This window comes from Bos mutus, chromosome 12 (assembly GCF_027580195.1).
Source record: "Bos mutus isolate GX-2022 chromosome 12, NWIPB_WYAK_1.1, whole genome shotgun sequence".
NCBI classification, from domain to species: Eukaryota; Metazoa; Chordata; class Mammalia; order Artiodactyla; family Bovidae; genus Bos; species Bos mutus.
In genome coordinates this window covers 19501007-19520660 of record NC_091628.1, presented here as the reverse complement: position 1 = coordinate 19520660, position 19654 = coordinate 19501007, and the positions used below count along the sequence as shown (strand labels likewise).

The following is a 19654-nucleotide window of genomic DNA, read 5'->3' as shown; positions in this document are numbered from 1 at the left end:
AAGTGAGCCAGTCTGTTTCTAGGCCTCTTGAATGAAGGCAGGGTTGTGGAAATTATTTCAAAGTAGTTATCCAGAGAATGTTTTTCTTAACCGTATAGACTAAGTATTTCGAAGCATTCTGAAAAGTTCTCTAGTAAAAATGGCACCTTAAGCAATAAATTCAATATGATTTCCGTAAATAAAATACAAGTTTTTATTTTACAACATAATACAAGATGTTGCTGGTTGATAGTAATATTGCTCTACTACTACATTAAGAAATGAAGACTACATGTGTCTCTTCCCTCTTGGACCTCCCTCCACTCTACCCCTACCTCCAATCCCAGCCATCTAGGTCATCACAGAGCATTGTTTTGTGGTCAGAATATGGCCTGTACAATTTCTCCTTTCTTGTACTGTGTTGAACTTCCTTTATGCCCAAGAAATAATTAATTGCATATATATTTAATGGAAATGTAAAAAGAAGCAGTATTCTCCATTTCTATAATGGAAAATCAATTTATATACCTATTAAGCTTCTTAAATGATCATAATAAAACTTTCCTGTTTCTAAAAAAAAAAAAATTAAATACAATCTTACTTTTTATTAAGTAAAATAATTTGGATCCTTTTTTATGTTCTTTTTTCCTCACCTTTCTATGTGTTCAAAATATAATTTATCTTAAATGCTGCCAAAGCCAATAACAAAATATATTTTCTTCAATATCTTGGCAAGGCTCTATAAAGAACTGTAAGTCCCTAAAATGGTAAAGTTATTAATATGAGTGTATGAGCAAAATGCAACTTTATCTAAATTACAGAAAGAGTCTTTCCATCAGATTGGCAGAGACTGAAAATAAGTGCTAATAACTGTTACTAAGAATGTAATTTACACACCCATCTATTACTATATTACCTTTCTGGAGTCAAAAATGTCTAAATCTTTGATACAGTAGTTTCACTTACAGGAACCAATCCTGAAAAAACAAAAAATCATATGAAATCAAAGATTTATATATGCTTATGACAGTATCTCTAGATGGGAGACCATCTGAATATTCAATAGTAAAGGAGTGATAAACCAAGGTACATCAATCTAATGGCATTTTTGTAACCACTAAAATACTGAATACCACAGAGAAATGCTAATGTTTAATTTAATGTACAGATAAATCTTTTAGGTTATAAAACTATTTCTCCTCAAGGGTTGGGGGAAAATATACCAAAGTATAGTATGTAATTATGGTAATTTTTACCTTTTTTTTTTTTGCATTTTCTAAAATGAGCATATATTTTCACCATCAGAAAAAAATCATTAAAAGATTTCTTCCCAAATACATAAATCAAATGACACATATTTACATTCTTATAACACTAAGATATTTAATAGTCATACAACAGTTACTTTTTACATGCATCTTTTTATTTTGCATATATATAACAACATCTGCCAGTGAATGATCTCTGTTTCTAAAACTATATCAGATCAGATATAAGCAAATAGAGAGTATTATTTGAAGGGTATAACTTGAGGAGTAATGTTTGGTGGAAAAGTTTATTTGGGGAGAACTTTGGATAGTCAAAATCCATCTGGAAAGCCATAATGGCTGGACCAATTTTATATCATAACTTTTATAACAATATTTTTTATTTTCAATTGTGGTAAAAAAATACAGTTAAACACATAACGTAAAATTTACCATCTTAACAATTTAAAAATGTACAGTTCAGTAGTATTAAGTGTATTTGCAGTGTTGTATATAATAGTATTTTAAGGATAGTGTTTCTATTGGTTTCATAAAAACAATACATGTTCTTTTATAAATAATTCAAACAATATAGAAAGTTACAGAAAGATTTTTAAATCTCTTCAGATCCCAGACTTTACCATCAGTATTAAGTGATCATCATGGCAGGCATATTTCTATGCACTTATACAAATAAATAATCTTATTTAAGATGAGAATGTGTACACTTTTAAAATATTTTAAATATTAAATTTAAACTTATTTGAATATGGTAATACTATGATAAACTGAAGGAACTGCTGAACTTCCAGAAAATTTGTTTCTTTGCAACAAGAGATCTTATTTCCTAAAATATCCAGTTTAAAAAATTAAGAGTTTGGAGACTTTTTTATCTGTATGTTTTCAATTTAGAGACACAAGTTGACTGCTGTGAAAAAATATATTATTTTGGTCATTATTTTAAGTGAAGGTTTTAATGTTTCTGTTTTGTAACTTTAACTTCCTTTGGTCATTTGGTCATGACCTCTATTTTAAAATCCAGTGGTCACAACACACCTCAATTCTTAATTCCTACTTACTAATTTTGATTCATCACTTATCTGCTCTTCAATAAGTAGTTTTGTTCTTTTTCCTACCAGGGATTCATGGATGCTGTATTTGCCTTTCTCAGTCAATTTCCGAATGACACTTATTTAGATATCATAGTTTGGGGTCTTGCTGGCTTTGCCTTAAAACTGCAAACAATTTTTGCTTTGAATATTGCTTAGAGGAAGTCTAAGGCCAGCATGATTTCCTCCCTCTTACATGTTACTTAGTTTTCTAGCCTAGAGGTCTGAAGTTCTTCCTTCATTCTTCATTGTTAATAGCTTAACCAGTATATATCTTGATAACGAATATTTATGTCCCTTTTTCTTTGAATATGTTATTCTGCATATTCAGTTCTTTCATAATTTTGTGGAAATTCTCTTCTGTTAATCTTTAAGTGGTTTTTCTGATTCACTTGTTGCATTATGTACTCAGGGAGTGGAATCCAGCTATATTGTGTTGTCTTTGTCTCAGTTGCATACTATCTTCTTTGCAATTACCTTGGTCCACTTTTCTTCTGCATTTTCACTGCAATTCACTATTAAATTCATTTGTCAACTGGAATGTATTGAGTGCCAGCACCAGTGGTAAATGAGATCACATCCCATCCTTAGTATGAAGCAATGGAGCTTTTACTTGAGAATAGGGAAGGGAGAAATAAATATAACAAAATCAGGTAATGATCATAATAAGAAACCCAAGTAAGGAAAGGGAGGGTTGTGGGCAGGAATCATGCATTTTAGATAATGCAGTGAGAGCAGGTCTCTCTGAGATGACACTTGAGAATAAACGTGAATGAAGCAAGGCAGTGAGCTAGGCAAAGACCTGGGCAATGCAGAGGCAGAGAAGAGCAAGTGCAAAGGCCCCATGGAAACGCAGAGTGTTCAAGACAGAATGATAAGAGCCAGATGAGAAATCAGAAACTGGTGAGAGATGAGATCAGAGAATCACACTAGGTCACAAAAGAGGCTGGAGGCCTGAGAGAGGAGGCTGAATTTTGTTCTGTGACAAGGAGAGGGGGACCATATGTGCTTTAGAGCAGGCATCCCAAACCTCTGGGATCTAATGCCTGATGATCTGAGGTGGAGTTGATGTAGTAATAATAGAAATAAAGTGCACAGTAAATGTAATAAACTTGAATCATCCCCAAACCACCCCTCACCCCTGGTCTGTGGAAAAATCATCTTCCACAAAACTGGTCCCTGACGCCAAAAAAGTTGGGGACCACTGCTTTAGAGGAGGCACTCTGGCCTTTTGCTAAGTATTTCAACAACAGTAAATTGAGCATAAAAAATTGATCAAGTGTTGTCTAACCGAAAAAGGAAAAGGGGAGCACTAAGATAAGAGAGTAATAACTTCAGGAAGTCATCTAGTCCTGGATTAACCGAGGAAGACCTGAAGTTACTAGAACCCAGCTTCCCAGTTGGTGCTAAGGTAAAGAACCCACCTGTCAACACAAGAGACGTTAGAGATGCGGATTTGATCCCTAGGCCGGGAAAAGCCCCTGGAGAAGGACATGGAAACTCAATCCAGTATTCTTGCCTGGAGAATCCCCATGGACAGAGGAGGCTGGAGGGGGAACAGTCCATAGGGTCGCACAGAGTCAGCCAGGACTAAAGCGACTTAGCTCGAGCACGAATGCACAGGAACCAGAAGCAGGGACTCACAGAGCTGGAACCCTGGCCTGGGGTAGGAGGTGTTGCCCACTTACTAGTAGCTCTGAGAGGGTACGCTGAGGCTGCTTCCAGGAGAGTGGAAGATGGTTGAAATTTGGGGCTAACTGCTGCTGTCAGGTGAAGGTCTACAGTGGGCAATGCCGGCAGGTATGGAGAGTCAACGAGGAGGAGCACGTTCTTTTTCTGTCTTCTTACTTTTAGTCTTTTATCTAATGCCTCTTACAGACTATAGCAAGAATTCAGCTGAAAAAAGTAAAAATGTAGCTTGCAGAGGCCCAGCCACAGCAGCACAAAGCAGAGTAGGGAAGGGTTTATTGCTAAAAGTTAACAGTCTAATAACTAGAACAGAGAGAAATTCAGGATGACCTCTAGGTTTCTGTCTTGAGCAACTGGATGAAAATAACGCCATTTATTGACATGGGGAAAACTCAGGGAGAAGTAAACTGAGAGGAAAAAGAAAATCAATGTTTGGGTATGTTATTGCCAATTTACTATGTAAATACAAACAAATGCAAAATTTATCATTTTCCCCAAATCTATTTCCTTTAGCCAGACTATTCAGATCTCTCATTCATTAATCTTTGTATTCCTTTGCTTTTGTTTTTTAATTTCTTCAGTTTTTGACTGGAGGATAATTGCTTTACAATGTTATGTTGTTACAATGTTATAACAACATGAATCAGCTGTTAAGTATACATACATCCCCTCCCTCTTGAGCCTACCTCCCACCCCCACCCCCACACCCTCCACCCCCACGCACCCCTCATCACAGAGCACCAAGCTGATATTTCCCACAAGCTACCTATTCTACACATGGTAGTTATATATGTCAAGGCTACTCTCAATTCATCCCACCCTCTCCTTCCCCACCCCGTGTCCACAAGCCCATTCTCTACCTCTAACATGTTTGTTTTGAATGAATTAATTTTGAGGTCCTTATTAGATATATGAGTGGAGTTCCTGGGAAGGGAGTTGGATATGAGTTTGGAGCTCAACAAAGGTATTAAGGATAGAATACAAATTTAAGGAGTCCTAAAAAACAGACAAACAACATTTTAAAACCAGAAAAACTGAATAAGATGACTCAGGGAGGGGCAGGGAATGAAAATTGATAAAGAAAAAAAGAGGGGTGAGGAATATGCATGCCTGGGAGTCCCAAACATTTGGGAAGAAGAACATGATCTGGCAAGAAGGTGATTGGTGATCTCAACAAGAGCAGTTTAGGTGGAGCTATGGACACAATAATCTAATTAGAATGGATTGAAGAGATTATATACAGTGAGGAAGTGGAAACTGCAAGTACAAACAACCTTTTAAAAGTCTACTATAAGGCACAGCAGAAAAAAATGGGCTCCTACTCACCATGAAAGCAGAGGGGGATATGAGATCTAGGGTGATAGTATTTTTAGAAGGGGAAGTAGTATAGTATGTTTGGAAGTGGTGGTTTAGTCGCTAAATTGTGTCTGACTCTTGGACCCGCCAGGCTCCTCTGTCCATGGGATTTCCCAGGCAGGAATACTGGAATGCGTTGCCATTTCCTTCTCCAGGGCATCTTCCTGACAAGGATCGAACCTGTGTCTCCTGCATTGCAGGTGGATTCTTTACCGCGGAGCCACCAGGGAAGTACTGATTGGAATAATCAAATAGAGAGAAACTGAGGATGCAGAAAATGGAGGGGATAGTCACGGGACACAATCCTTGACTGTGTAAGAACGGGTGGGCTTCAGGACACTAGTGGAGGGGCTTGCCTTACTTAAGAGCAGGGCTCGCTAACCCTTTACAGAAGACAGTTTATTTGAGTACAGATGAAGGCAGGTCGATAGGTACAGTGTGGGAAAGATGAGTTTATCTTGTGAGAGCATCTATTTATCAATAAAATCAGAGTTTGAAGTGAGGAGCAGGGAAATGTGGGAGACGTAGGAGAGAGGAGAGGAGGCACCATCATCTTGATGAACTGACTAGAGGATGTGCTCCAGCTGCCAGTCTGTTTTTGGTGATTCTGATTTCCAACCATGCTTATTTCATTTCTTGCTGTTCCAAATTTATTTATTTTGAAATGACAGTATTACTTTGGCCTTCACTGGCTTAGGTAGCAGACATTTTCTTTTTCTTGCTACTTCTGGTAATGCTTTTAAAGGAGTTTTTATTGTTCTTTCTTTTGCACAAACTGTTTTGTCAGGTATTTGGGGAGGAAGATTTTGTGATCTGCCTTCACTCCCCCATCTTTATCCGAAAGTCTAGAATGTTTTTAAGTAGACTGCACTTCATGTTTTTTCAATTCACCCTATATATAGTAATGTGACATAAGAAATCATAGTAATATTATATATTGTATTATTATAATAGCCACTGTTTACTGAATGCCTGTGTGCCATGTACTATACTGGGCATTTACATACATGATTTCTAAACCATAACAACCCTACAAGGTAGGTATTGTCGCCAGTTATTTCCACAAGAAACCTTTTTTACTGGTGGTGTCAGATCACAGAATCTTACTTAAAACTCATAGCTAGCCAGTATAAACAAGGTAAGAACCAATTTTTCTCCCTTTGTGTCTGTAAAAAATTAGCACTTAAGAGGCTGTTCTTTTTGAAGTACAAAATAATACTTTGCAAAAGCGCACCACACAAACTAAGGGAGATTTTATGGACAGCTTTTTGACACCAGACTATATCATTAATCTCTTGGTGGGAGAGTTGCTAACTGACAGATTCAAGGAACTTGGTAAATCAATTGAGGTGTCCCTTCTCTAACCATATCATCAGCAAACATACTGAGAGCCTGCTATGTTGAAATAACTAGTAAATTATACTAAACCACTATAATTTTACAAGTTATAGGATATGTATCAGTGTTTGTTTTGGAAACTCCATTATTTGGATTTAAGTAATATCAAACTTTTCTTCTGGCAACAATATTTATACTCATGTGATGATACTGAAAACATATCACTGGGACATAAACATATCTATGCCAAGTAATAGGTTTCTTTTTCTGATTATAAAAGTAGTACAAGTAAAGAAAAATTTGAAATTATGTTTAAAGAAAAAATATTTTTCTTTATTTTAGGGAAATATAGATAAAATAACCAATAATTCCTTTATTTAAAGGTAACTGACTTACAGTTGACGTATTTCCATGAAGTTTTTTAAGCATATGAAGTTTAAACTTTTTTCCTCAGTCGCTGACTTTTTTCATAAAAACTTATCAGAAATGCTTCCTCAAGTCATTTAAAACTCTTAAAATTTTCAATGGCTGCATAAAGATCCTTATGTGGAGTAGGGTTTCGTTAGGTGGTCACTTACACTATTTTCCTTACTTATAAACAATGTTGCTGTGAACTTTTTATGCATAAATATATTTTAGCATTTCAGATTATATCTTAAATTAAGATCAATTCTTAGAAATAGACTACATGGCCAACATTTTTAGGCTTCTTCATCTATAAAAATTTTGCTGTTAAAAAAAAATCTCTTAATTCTCTACATACATATATATTGAAAATAAGCCTGAGGGAAAAATGTATGAGGCCTACCTTTTAAAATCGAGATTAATATTTAAATTTAGGCTCAGTGTTTTTGTTTTGCTTTGTTTTTAATATCTTACCTTTAAGGAAAAATCCACTCTTCAAAATATTATTTACTTCTTTTCATCAGGTTTAAAATTTACACAATTTGAGATAGGAGTTTAAATATTTACTTTTTTCAGCCTAATGCTTCTATTTTTCAAGGTATTACCATTTCTTTTTTCCTATTTCCAAATATGTTCTCCCAGCAGTGTTGCCTCCAGACTCATCAGTTCAGTCTCACATTTGACATTGACATTGACATTGACAAGTTGCTCAGTCATGTCCGACTCTTTGCGACCCTATTGACTATAGCCTACCAGGCTCCTCTGTCCATGGGATTCTCCAGGCAAGAACACTGGAGTGGGTTGCCATTTCCTTCTCCAGGGGATCTTCCTGACCCAGGGATTGAACCAGGGTCTCCTGCATGTACACCACTAATTCATGGTATAAGTGTACACATGCATCTGTGGATAAAAACCTAAATAAAATTACAGATCATGGTCATTCTCAAATCTAGCAAATTTGGCACAAGAGTTTAAGAGTACCAAAATTAATATTATAAAACAGTTCAAAGGTATTAGACTGAAATGCAGAGCTATAAATGGGGCACATTCACCCAATTCTAAAATTAATTTACAGTGGTGAAGGAATCACAAAATTTGGAAAAACCTCCAGAAGAAATCAAAGTAAATAAGGAGTACTACTTTTTAGTACTACCATTTATTAATTCACTTGACTAATTAAAGATGTTCAATACTTACTGAACATCTTTTATATGTCAAACAGTTGCTAGGAGGGAGCAAAAAGATACAGGCCTGCCTTCCTGGAAGATATATCCTAGTGGAAGAGACAGGCAAAAGCAAATGAACAAATAAGTAAAGGTCGTAAGTTGTAATCTAGTCGCTTCTGTTACTCAGTATTATTCCTGTAAGACAAAGAAGTGATCTGAGTTTCTACCCCCCAAAATTTTTAAAGCAGTACTAAGTTAAAAAACTGAAGATTTAGAATTATTAAGAAATGGATCTCTACAGATATTTTATGACCCTTGTTTATGATTCATCTTATTTAAAATATTTTAGATATTTTATGACTCATTCCCTTGTACCCTACACACTCCCTTGCCAAAAGTATCTAGTCTGACTCTACCTCAGTTGTAGCATATTACAGTAGAAGGTGTGTGTATGTGCTCAGTCACTTAGTTGTGTCTGACTCTTTGTGACCCCATGGACTGTAGCCTGCAAGGTTTCTCTGTCCATGGAATTTTCTAGGCAAGAATACTGGAGTGGGCTGCCATTTCCTTCTCCAGGGGAATCTTCCCAACTCAGGGATCAAACCCACGTCTCCTGCATCGGCAGGTGGATTCTTTACCACTGAGCCACCTTTAAAAATGTGCCAAATTTGGGGAGCAAGGAAACCCAGGTTTTAGCAAGTAGCAATGCTGATACTGAGATCTTTGGTAAGATGTTTAATTTTCTGGTGTCAGTTTCCTTTGCAAAATGATGAATTTTGACTAAATGATGGCTAAAATCCCTTTTGGCTTTAAAATTCATTGTCTATGCATCTGTCCTTAAAACCTTTCTTCTGTTATGCTCCTATTTATACTGGGGATGGGGGAGGAAATAGCATGAAGAATACAGAGGTTGGAAAGAATAAGATTGATTCCTGTTTGATAGCAATAAAGAATCTATCTATAGTTTATAATGATCATTTCCCCATGTTATTTAATTTTTTAAAAACATGTTTATAACATCTGCACGACATTCCAACAAATGGATATACCAAAATTTATTTATGTATGCCTTCGTTTTAAAAATTGTTTTCCTAATTTCTGCAATTATCTAAAGATATTTAAAATCCATACTTTACTGGTACTCAAGAGTATGGCCGGCTCTCACTATGTCTTGTTCCTTTTGCAGAAAATAAAGTTACTGTGATTCCTTCTCATCTACTCCAGCCTATACATGGCTTTCTCTTAACATAAAAACTCCACTTCAGACAACGATCTACAGCCTGTCCTTTCTCCTTTCTAAAACAGCATCACCCCTGAGTGAAGGCCGTATTTCTGCAGCTCTCCCAAAGAAAAAGAATGTGAATTAAAGCCAATTCTGTGCCTGCATCAAGTCTGGATAATGTATATTTTTAGTTTTAACGAAAGCTTAGATCCATGAGATTAAAATCCCTACCAGCAGACAAACAGGTAAAGATTCATTTTTGTCAGCTATAACAAAAACATGATTTAGCACTAAGTCACATATGACTTAGTTAACTCTGGCAAAAGTTAACTGTGACTTGGGTGATTGGCCATAATCCTGAACTTGTTAAAGCATTAATTGTTATGTTGAAACATTAGAATGTAAGTATACAATTTGAAGTAAAACTTAAATTTTTAGCTGCTAAATTCAGCAAACAACTGCACAATCTGCTATTTAGGGTTGCTTTTTTTTTGTAATATGGTATATATTATTTCAATAAATGTCAAATTCTGCACTGCTTTGATACTTCATCCACAGAGTAAAGGAATCAGAGAGGTGACAAAGTGCTTTATAATTACTCCAAAAAATATCCTGAGTGAGTTAAAAATCTTTCCAATTTAATAGTTTTTGTTTGGGAAAAGAGTAGAACCTCTGTTGTACCTCTTGGATTGTGAATTGCCGCAAGTTAAACATCTTTTTTATAATTTTAAGTTACTTTTAAGCACCTATATAGTATCAGTTTGGAATCTGAAAGAATACTCACATTAACAATTATTTCTACCAATAGCTATGGACATTGTAGTTACAGATAGTAGAATTTTAGTGAAGGGATCTTTGGGGTCATATAATCCAGCTCTCATCTTACAGATAAGGAAAATGAAGCCCAGAAAAGTTTTTATAATTTGTAACAGTAAGCTTGGCGAGCAGAGGGGAAGAAGGCTCCTAACACACTCTTCTGGCCTAATGCATGCCAGAGGGTAACAGGTTTTAAGAAAGTCTGTAGTTAGCTACAGTTGAACAACTCTAGGAAAAAGACCTGCTTTGGTTCCTAAATACACATTTTCCCCTTAAGATTCTTACTGGATGATCCATTCCACCTTAATTTATTACCACAAACACAAAAGGGAAGTGTCTTTACACAAATTAATGCGCCTACAAAATAAAACCCAAGAGAGAAGCTGGAGTTAGTTTGGCAGAGCTACAGTGTTACACAATGTCTGGGGAGGACCTTTATACATATCCATATGTATACATACTGTAGCCTCTTAATTGTGCTTAAGGAAATGGCACTGACATACATTGTGGGTGTAAACGTTGCCCGCAGGAGTTGTACATCACACATGGACACTGCAAATATAAGTTTTGTATATTGAATTAATTAAGGAAGGCTAATTGCCAAAACAGATCATCAACACCAAAATATATCATGGCTCAAGGACATTTCTTGCTAAAATAAACAAGCACTACAGTAATTACTTTTCAAGGTCTTTCCATACCGTCGCTTTCAGAATCAAAGTTCCAAGGTCACCCTAAGGGTCTTTTCTCTTTCAGCCTGTAGGAAAGTGAGTTTTTTAGGGGAGAATCTTCCCAGGTGACACCAGTGGTAAAGAATCTGCCTGCCAGTGCAGGAGATACAGGAGACGTGCGTTCAATCCCTGGGTCGGGAAGATCCCCTGGAGTAGGAGGTGGCAACCCACTCTAGTATTCTTGCCTGGAAAATTCCATGGACAAGGAGCCTGGAAGGCTACAGTACATGGGGTTGCAAAGAGTTGGACCATGACTAAAGCACACATGCGTGCGCAAGCACACACACACACTCCAAGTAGACCATGACTAAAGCACACATGCGTGCGCAAGCACGCACCCGCACACACACACATACACACAGACACACACACACTCCAAGTAGTACATGTTAACTTCCATTCTCATTCTATTGGCTGTAACTTAAGTCACATGTCCACAGCTAACTGCACGGGAGGCTGGAGATAGACTTATGTGTATGGCCCAGAAGTGAGAGCATGGATTTTGATACTAGTTAACAGTCACTGCCCACTTGGGTGCTCACTCTCTCCACATATATACATACACAAATTCTAAAGTCGTCACCAAAATTAAATTAACTCATATAATTATGCTTCAAATAGAATAAGTTAGTAGTGGAAGAAAAGGCCTTCTACTTAAGAATTAGATTCATCTCTACCCTTTCCCTCCTTCAGTTCAGTTCAGTCGCTCAGTTGTGTCCAACTCTTTGCGACCCCATAGACTGCAGTACGCCAGGCCTCCCTGTCCATCACCAACTCCTGGAGTTCACTCAAACTCATGTCAGTGATGCCATCCAACCATCTCATCCTCTGACATCCCCTTCTCCTCCGGCCTTCAATCTTTCCTAGCATCAGGGTCTTTTCCAATGAGTCAGTACTTCCCATCAGGTGGCCAAAGTATTGAAGTTTCAGCTTCAATATCAGTCCTTCCAAAGAATATTCAGGACTGATTTCCTTTAGGATGGACTGGTTGGATCTCCTTGCTCTCCAAGGGACTCTCAAGAGTCTTCTCCAACACCACAGTTCAAAAGCATCAATTCTTCAGCGCTCAGCTTTCTTCACAGTCCAACTCTCACATCCATACATGACCACTGGAAAAACCATAGCCTTGACTAGACAGGCCTTGGTTGGCAAAGTAATGCCTCTGCTTTTGAATATGCTATCTAGGTTGGTCATAACTTTCCTTCCAAGGAGCAAGCGTCTTTTAATTTCATGGCTGCAGTCACCATCTGCAGTGATTTTGGAGCCCCCAAAAATAAAGTCTGTCACTGTTTGCACTGTTTCCCCATCTGTTTGCCATGAAGTGATGGGACCAGATGCCATGATCTTAGTTTTCTGAATATTGAGTATTAAGTCAACTTTTTCACTCTCCTCTTTCAGTTTCATCAAGAGGCTCTTTAGTTTTTCTTCACTTTCTGCCATAAGGGTGGTGTCATTTGCATATCTGAGGTTATTGATGTTTCTCCCAGCAATCTTGATTCCAGCTTGTGCTTCATCCAGCCAGCATTTCTCATGATGTACTCTGCATAGAAGTTAAATAAGCAGGGTGACAATATACAGCTTTGATGTACTCCTTTTCCTATTTGGAACCAGTCTGTTGTTCCATGTCCAGTTCTAACTGTTGCTTCCTGACCTGCATACAGGTTTCTCAAGAGGCAGGTCCCTCCTTCAGGCAGAACTAATTGTTAATTAATGCAAAACAACAGTCAACTGAAATCTCAAAATGAGGGAAAAAAGCAAATGTTTGCAAGAATTACCTTTTTTATACATCTATTGTATCAAGACATATATATGTATGAGATATAGAAGGAGGTTGGCTTGGTTTCGTTATCCCATCACCTACTCAAATTCAGGACTAAGACTTACAACTGGGCTGTTTGTTTTAAAGGCACAAAGCCATCAAGTTCCCTTTTAATTATGAATAAATGATGTCTGAAGATATTCAGCTTTTTTTACACAACACAGATAGTAATTCTATAAATAGTAAATTTAGTGTGGTTTTTTTTTTTTTTGAGTAAGTTGCCATTTTAATCCTCAAAACTGTTCCCAGTTAGTTTTTCACAGAAGCACTGCATGGCTGCACTTCTGAAATCATAAACAGGAAGTATGATATGTAAATGTCAGTAAAACTAAAACTCAATCCTATGGTTTGATATTTTTCTTCCTCTCATATTACCACGTTAATGTCTGATTTTATGTGTATTGTACTTAGACCAATTACATGAAGGCAAACAGTAATTCATTACCTGATCAGTTTTATTTGGCAACCTAACTGTTTTGGGGGGCATGGAAAAAACACGTGGAATAACCTAAATGTTGTTCATTTTCATGGAGGAGGGAATGGAAATGACCGGAAAACTGCTGTTGATTTTGCATTGTTAGAAACTGCTTTCATGCATAGGTTGCACAACTTTATTGTTGCCAGAAGACAGCGTAGATGGAGGAGGAGGCCAGAGAGTGAATGAGTCTTTAAATACTTGAAAACCTATTACAGAAAGCATTTTTACAGTGTGCACCATCTTATTCCGATCTTCAGTAACTCCTTGAATGTGTTTCCCTACATTAATTCTGTTGTGAGACAACTAAGGAGTTGTTTAAGTAGTGCAAAAATTCAGGATATTATCTCTGACTTCCCTATGAAGAAACTATGGTTCTTTCTATAGTTAGTATTTTCTATGTAACACTATTTCAGTGTGTCTGCTACCTGAACTTTTCTATGGAAATTCCAAGAAAAAGATTAAAATTGACCAGTCCAGTTTGTGTATTACCTTAAATATTTCTGGAGAAATGTTACCAACATATAAATGCTGCTGTAAGTCTAAAATGTTTTTCTTTAGGAAACCATTCCTGACCTTGTTCTTAAACCGAACACTGAAGGAATGAATTTACTCAAAGTCACACAATATATGAGAGAAAAAAAAAAACACCCAGAACCTATGTATCTAAACTTCCTTTCAAGGCAGATCACACAGACCTAGAGAATATGTTTCACAAGGAGGCAGCCTGCCTACCTACTGAGGGTCTACCTTTCTGCAGCACACGAGGCCCTGCTGAATTGCACATATGGTATTTGACACTTGAGGCATTATCTTCTAGTTGAAAATACAACATACATAGAATAGATACAGGAATATGTGAAATGTAACATAATAAGAATATACTAATCAAGTACAAGCTACAAATAATTGCTATGGGGATGTGGAAAAGTAACTTAAAACTAGATGGCTAATGGACAGAAGTTTAGTGGAATCAGAAAATCTTACATAGATGTTTTGAAAGTGCTGATGGGTTTGGATTCCCAGAGAGAAAAAATAACCATTCATTTACTCATCAAATACCATATTTACAAAGTGCTTCCTGTATGTTATATGCTAGGCACTGTTCAAGGCACTAGAGATGCAACACTACACAAAACTGCTACAGAGCAGGACCAGGCAGGTCATCTCACAGACATGATGGGAACAAGAACACAAATATGAGAGTAGCGAGAAATTAAATACTGGGTCTGAAATACTCAAGTAAAAAGTGTTAGTCACTCAGTCATATCCGACTCTTTGCAACTCCATGGATTATAGCTGGCCAGGCTCCTCTGTCCATGAAATTTTCCATGTAAGTATACTGGAATGGGTTGCCATGCCCTTCTCCAGGGGATCTCCCCAACCCAGGGATCAAACTCAGTCTCCGGCACTGCAGGCAGATTCTTTACCATCTGAGCCACCTATGTGCTTAAAGTCTCCAGCACTGCAGGCAGATTCTTTACCATCTGAGCCACCTATGTGCTTAAAAAAAGTGAAGTTGCTCAGTAGTGTCCGACTCTGTGACCTCATGGACTGTAGCCTACTAGGCTCCTCCGTCCATGGAATTTTCCAGGCAAGAATACTGGAGTGGGTTGCCATTTTCTTCTCCAGGGGATCTTCCCGACCCAGGGATTGAACCCAGGTCTCCCACATTGCTGGCACACACTTTACCATCTGCGCCACCTGGGAAGCCCAAGTATTTATGTGCTTAAATACTAGGATGTTTCTAAATGGGAGAAAGATGTTTGGTGCGCCTTGAACTCCTTTTGTCATTATGGTCAGAACGAACTGCTTTCCCTTCTCAGTTGGTCAGCTCTCTTAGCCTCTTAGATATAACTTTATTACAACCAGAATAACACAAGTCAAATAACTACTACCTACATAAAGATTCCCAGCTGAAGTGTGCAGAGAGCAAAAAGGGAAAGAATGGCTAGTGGAAGTTCAATTTTATGGCTCCTTTTATCTTTCCAGTGGTTACTATCATATATTATCAGTCTCTTGCCAGAAACATCTCCCACTTGGTGTTTGTCTGAGTTGTGATTCAATTCCTGAAGGTTCTGCTCTCCTCCTTTCAGGTAGAATCGCTGAAAGGAGACTCCATGTAAATTCCTTTTTGCTACTGATACTTAAACAGGTTTTCTTTATTCATCCAGCAATACTTCTTTACAGACTGTTTGATGGAAAGTATTCTGTGTTTTATGTAAGCTAGTGGGGAAGAGGATAAGATGGGATGGGGGACTAGGGAGACTACAAGAGGCTGCAATACAAGAGGCTACAATATAAATGACAATTAAGAGCTTGGATTAAATGGGCAATTTTCAAAATGCAAAGGAACGTATTAAGTACCAATGTAGAGAAGTACTAGAAGAACTAACAAGTGTAGCAACTGTTTACCTATGGGAAGTAAAGAAAGAAAGACAAGGGTGCCCACTTTCACCATTACTATTCAACATAGTTTTGGAAGTTTTGGCCACAGCAATCAGAGCAGAAAAAGAAATAAAAGGAATCCAAATTGGAAAAGAAGAAGTAAAACTCTATTTGCAGATGACATGATCCTCTACATAGAAAACCCTAAAGATTCCACCAGAAAATTACTAGAAATAATCAATGACTATAGTAAAGTTGCAGGATATAAAATCAACACACAGAAATCCCTTGCATTCCTATACGCTAATAATGAGAAAACAGAGAGAGAAATTAAGGAAACAATTCCATTCACCATTGCAACGGAAAGAATAAAATACTTAGGAATATATCTACCTAAAGAAACTAAAGACCTATATATAGAAAACTATAAAACACTGGTGAAAGAAATCAAAGAGGACACTAATAGATGGAGAAATATACCATGTTCATGGATTGGAAGAATCAATATAGTGAAAATGAGTATACTACCCAAAGCAATTTATAGATTCAACGCAATCCCTATCAAGCTACCAACAGTATTCTTCACAGAGCTAGAACAAATAATTTCACAATTTGTATGGAAAAACAAAAAACCTCGAATAGCCAAAGCGATCTTGAGAAAGAAGAATGGAACTGGAGGAATCAACCTACCTGACTTCAGGCTCTACTACAAAGCCACAGTTATCAAGACAGTATGGTACTGGCACAAAGACAGAAATATAGATCAATGGAATAAAATAGAAAGCCCAGAGATAAATCCACGCACATATGGACACCTTATCTTTGACAAAGGAGGCAAGAATATACAATGGATTAAAGACAATCTCTTTAACAAGTGGTGCTGGGAAATCTGGTCAACCACTTGTAAAAGGATGAAACTAGACCACTTTCTAACACCATACACAAAAATAAATTCAAAATGGATTAAAGATCTAAACGTAAGACCAGAAACTATAAAACTCCTAGAGGAGAACATAGGCAAAACACTCTCTGACATACATCACAGCAGGATCCTCTATGACCCACCTCCCAGAATATTGGAAATAAAAGCAAAAATAAACAAATGGGACCTAATTAACCTTAAAAGCTTCTGCACATCAAAGGAAACTATTAGCAAGGTGAAAAGACAGCCTTCAGAATGGGAGAAAATAATAGCAAATGAAGCAACTGACAAACAACTAATCTCAAAAATATACAAGCTACTCCTATAGCTCAACTCCAGAAAAATAAATGACCCAATCAAAAAATGGGCCAAAGAACTAAATAGACATTTCTCCAAAGAAGACATACAGATGGCTAACAAACACATGAAAAGATGCTCAACATCACTCATTATCGGAGAAATGCAAATCAAAACCACTATGAGGTACCATTTCACACCAGTCAGAATGGCTGCGATCCAAAAGTCTACAAATAATAAATGCTGGAGAGGGTGTGGAGAAAAGGGAACCCTCTTACACTGTTGGTGGGAATGCAAACTAGTACAGCCACTATGGAGAACAGTGTGAGATTCCTTAAAAACTGGAAATAGAACTGCCTTATGATCCAGCAATCCCACTGCTGGGCATACACACTGAGGAAACCAGAAGGGAAAGAGACACGTGTACCCCAATGTTCATCGCAGCACTGTTTATAATAGCCAGGACATGGAAGCAACCTAGATGTCCATCAGCAGATGAATGGATAAGAAAGCAGTGGTACATATACACAATGGAGTATTACTCAGCCATTAAAAAGAATACATTTGAATCAGTTCTAATGAGGTGGATGAAACTGGAGCCTATTATACAGAGTGAAGTAAGCCAGAAGGAAAAACATAAATACAGTATACTAACGCATATATATGGAATTTAGAAAGATGGTAACAGTAACCTGGTGTACGGGACAGCAAAAGAGACACTGATGTATAGAACAGTCTTATGGACTCTGTGGGAGAGGGAGAGGGTGGGAAGATTTGGGAGAGTGACATTGAAACATGTAGAATACCATGTAAGAAACGAGTTGCCAGTCCAGGTTCGATGCGCGATACTGGATGCTTGGGGCTGGTGCACTGGGACGACCCAGAGGGATGGTGTGGGGAGGGAGGAGGGAGGAGGGTTCAGGATGGGGAACACATGTATGCCTGTGGCGGATTCATTTTGATATTTGGCAAAACTAATATAATTATGTAAAGTTTAAAAAAAAATTAAAAAATAAAAAAAAAAAAAGAAAGACATAACCTAAGATCGCAAGTTTGAAGGTTCCAAAATATGTGTTATCACCAACAATAGCCAAGAAATTTGGAAAAAATAGCTTGAAGGAAAAAATGAAACTAATGTCAGATCTAAGCAGGATATCACTAGAAGACAGAGGACTCAAGCTTTCCTGATAACCTATTGGGCCTGTTGATGTACATGTGAAAATCAGTATTATATAAAAAACAGATTGAAACCCTATGGGCTAAAAAGGGAATGCAATAAACAACATCAAATGGCTGTGTATGATGAGGTAGCAATTTCAAAAGAAGTAACCCGGCTTTGGAATCTTTCCTTCAGGTCAAAGATGCCCTTTACTAAACATTCTCTCCTTTTTAGCAGACCCCTTAGTGAGTGAGAATAATAAACTTAATGAATAAAATTAAAAGACTTTGTTTCCCTGGATTATCTGTAGATAGTAAGTAGGCAGAGCTAGGATTTAAGTCCAGATCTGTTTGATTCCAATGCTACTTTTCTTAACTAATAATCTACTTTGCCTCCAAAAGTTATCTAAAAACAATACATAAACAAACAAATAAAAATTGTTTGGCTATCCTAGATCTTTTGCATTTCTATATGAATTAATTTTAGAATAAGCTTAACTTTTAAGCCTACTAGAATTTTGATTTGAATTGTATTGAACCTTTAGATCAATTTGAGAACAGACATATTAATATAAACCAATGAGTCAGGTAAATCTCTCCAGTTACTTAAGTCATCTTTAATTCTTCTTAGCGCTGTTTGCTCTTTTCAGTTTTTAGGACTTTAGTGCTTTTTTTCAGATTTATTCATAAGAACTTATTTTTTATGCTACTGTAAATGCTGTGTATTTTTCACATTTCCATTTTCAATTGTTTGGTGCTAGAATGTGGAAATATAAATGATTATTATATATTGATTTTATATCCCACTGTCTTGCTAAACTCAAGTTATCCTAGTAGCTCTTCATCAGTTCCACCAAGTGGAAGAGATGCATGATTTATTGTTGTTTAGTTGCTCAGTCCGACTCTTTGTGACCCTATGGACTGCAGCCTGTCACGCTCCTCTGGCCATGGGATTTCCCAGGCAAGAATACTGGAGAAGGTTGCCATTCCCTTCTCCAGATCTTCCCAACTGAAGGATCAAACCCGCATCTCCTGCATTGCAGGCAGATTCTTTACCACTGAACCACCTGGGAATCCTCCTAGATGGATGATTATATCAGTTTTATTTCCTCTTTTCCAATCTAAATTTCTTTTTTCCTTCCTGATTATACTGGTCAGAACTTCCAATACTGAGTAAAAGTGGTAAGGGCAGAAGTCCTTGTATTGTTCCTAATCTCAGGGAGAAAGCATGCCATCTTTCGTCAGTAGATATAAGGTTATTTCACGTTTTGTGTAGATACCTTTTATCTGACTGAAGAAATATCCTTGCATTCCAAGTTTGCTGAGTTTTTTAAAATCAGGAATGAATACTGGGTTTTGTCACACATTTTTTCTGCATCTATTAAGATGATCAGTTTTTCTTTTTTAGTTTAAAATGGTGAATTATACTCATTGATTTTTGAATGTTAAAACCAATCCTACATTCCTGAGATAAACCCAATAATAATACTATCCTTCTTATATATGGTTGGATTTTATTTGATGAAATTTTGTTTAG

General features: G+C 37.0%; 1 long non-coding RNA gene across 3 annotated transcripts in view; it reads right to left on the bottom strand.

Annotated features, from left to right (window-relative positions):
- Positions 1-796: 796 nt before the first annotated feature.
- Positions 797-19654, bottom strand: part of LOC138990189 (uncharacterized) — a 40050-nt gene continuing 21192 nt past the window's right edge. The window contains exon 4 of one of the 3 annotated variants that reach the window (XR_011466295.1): positions 797-956. This is a non-coding gene — a long non-coding RNA (uncharacterized lncRNA). Of the gene's footprint in view, positions 957-10749; positions 10880-12408; positions 12599-19654 lie in introns of those variants that run through there. The other 2 variants (XR_011466296.1, XR_011466294.1) reach the window with 2 other exon arrangements.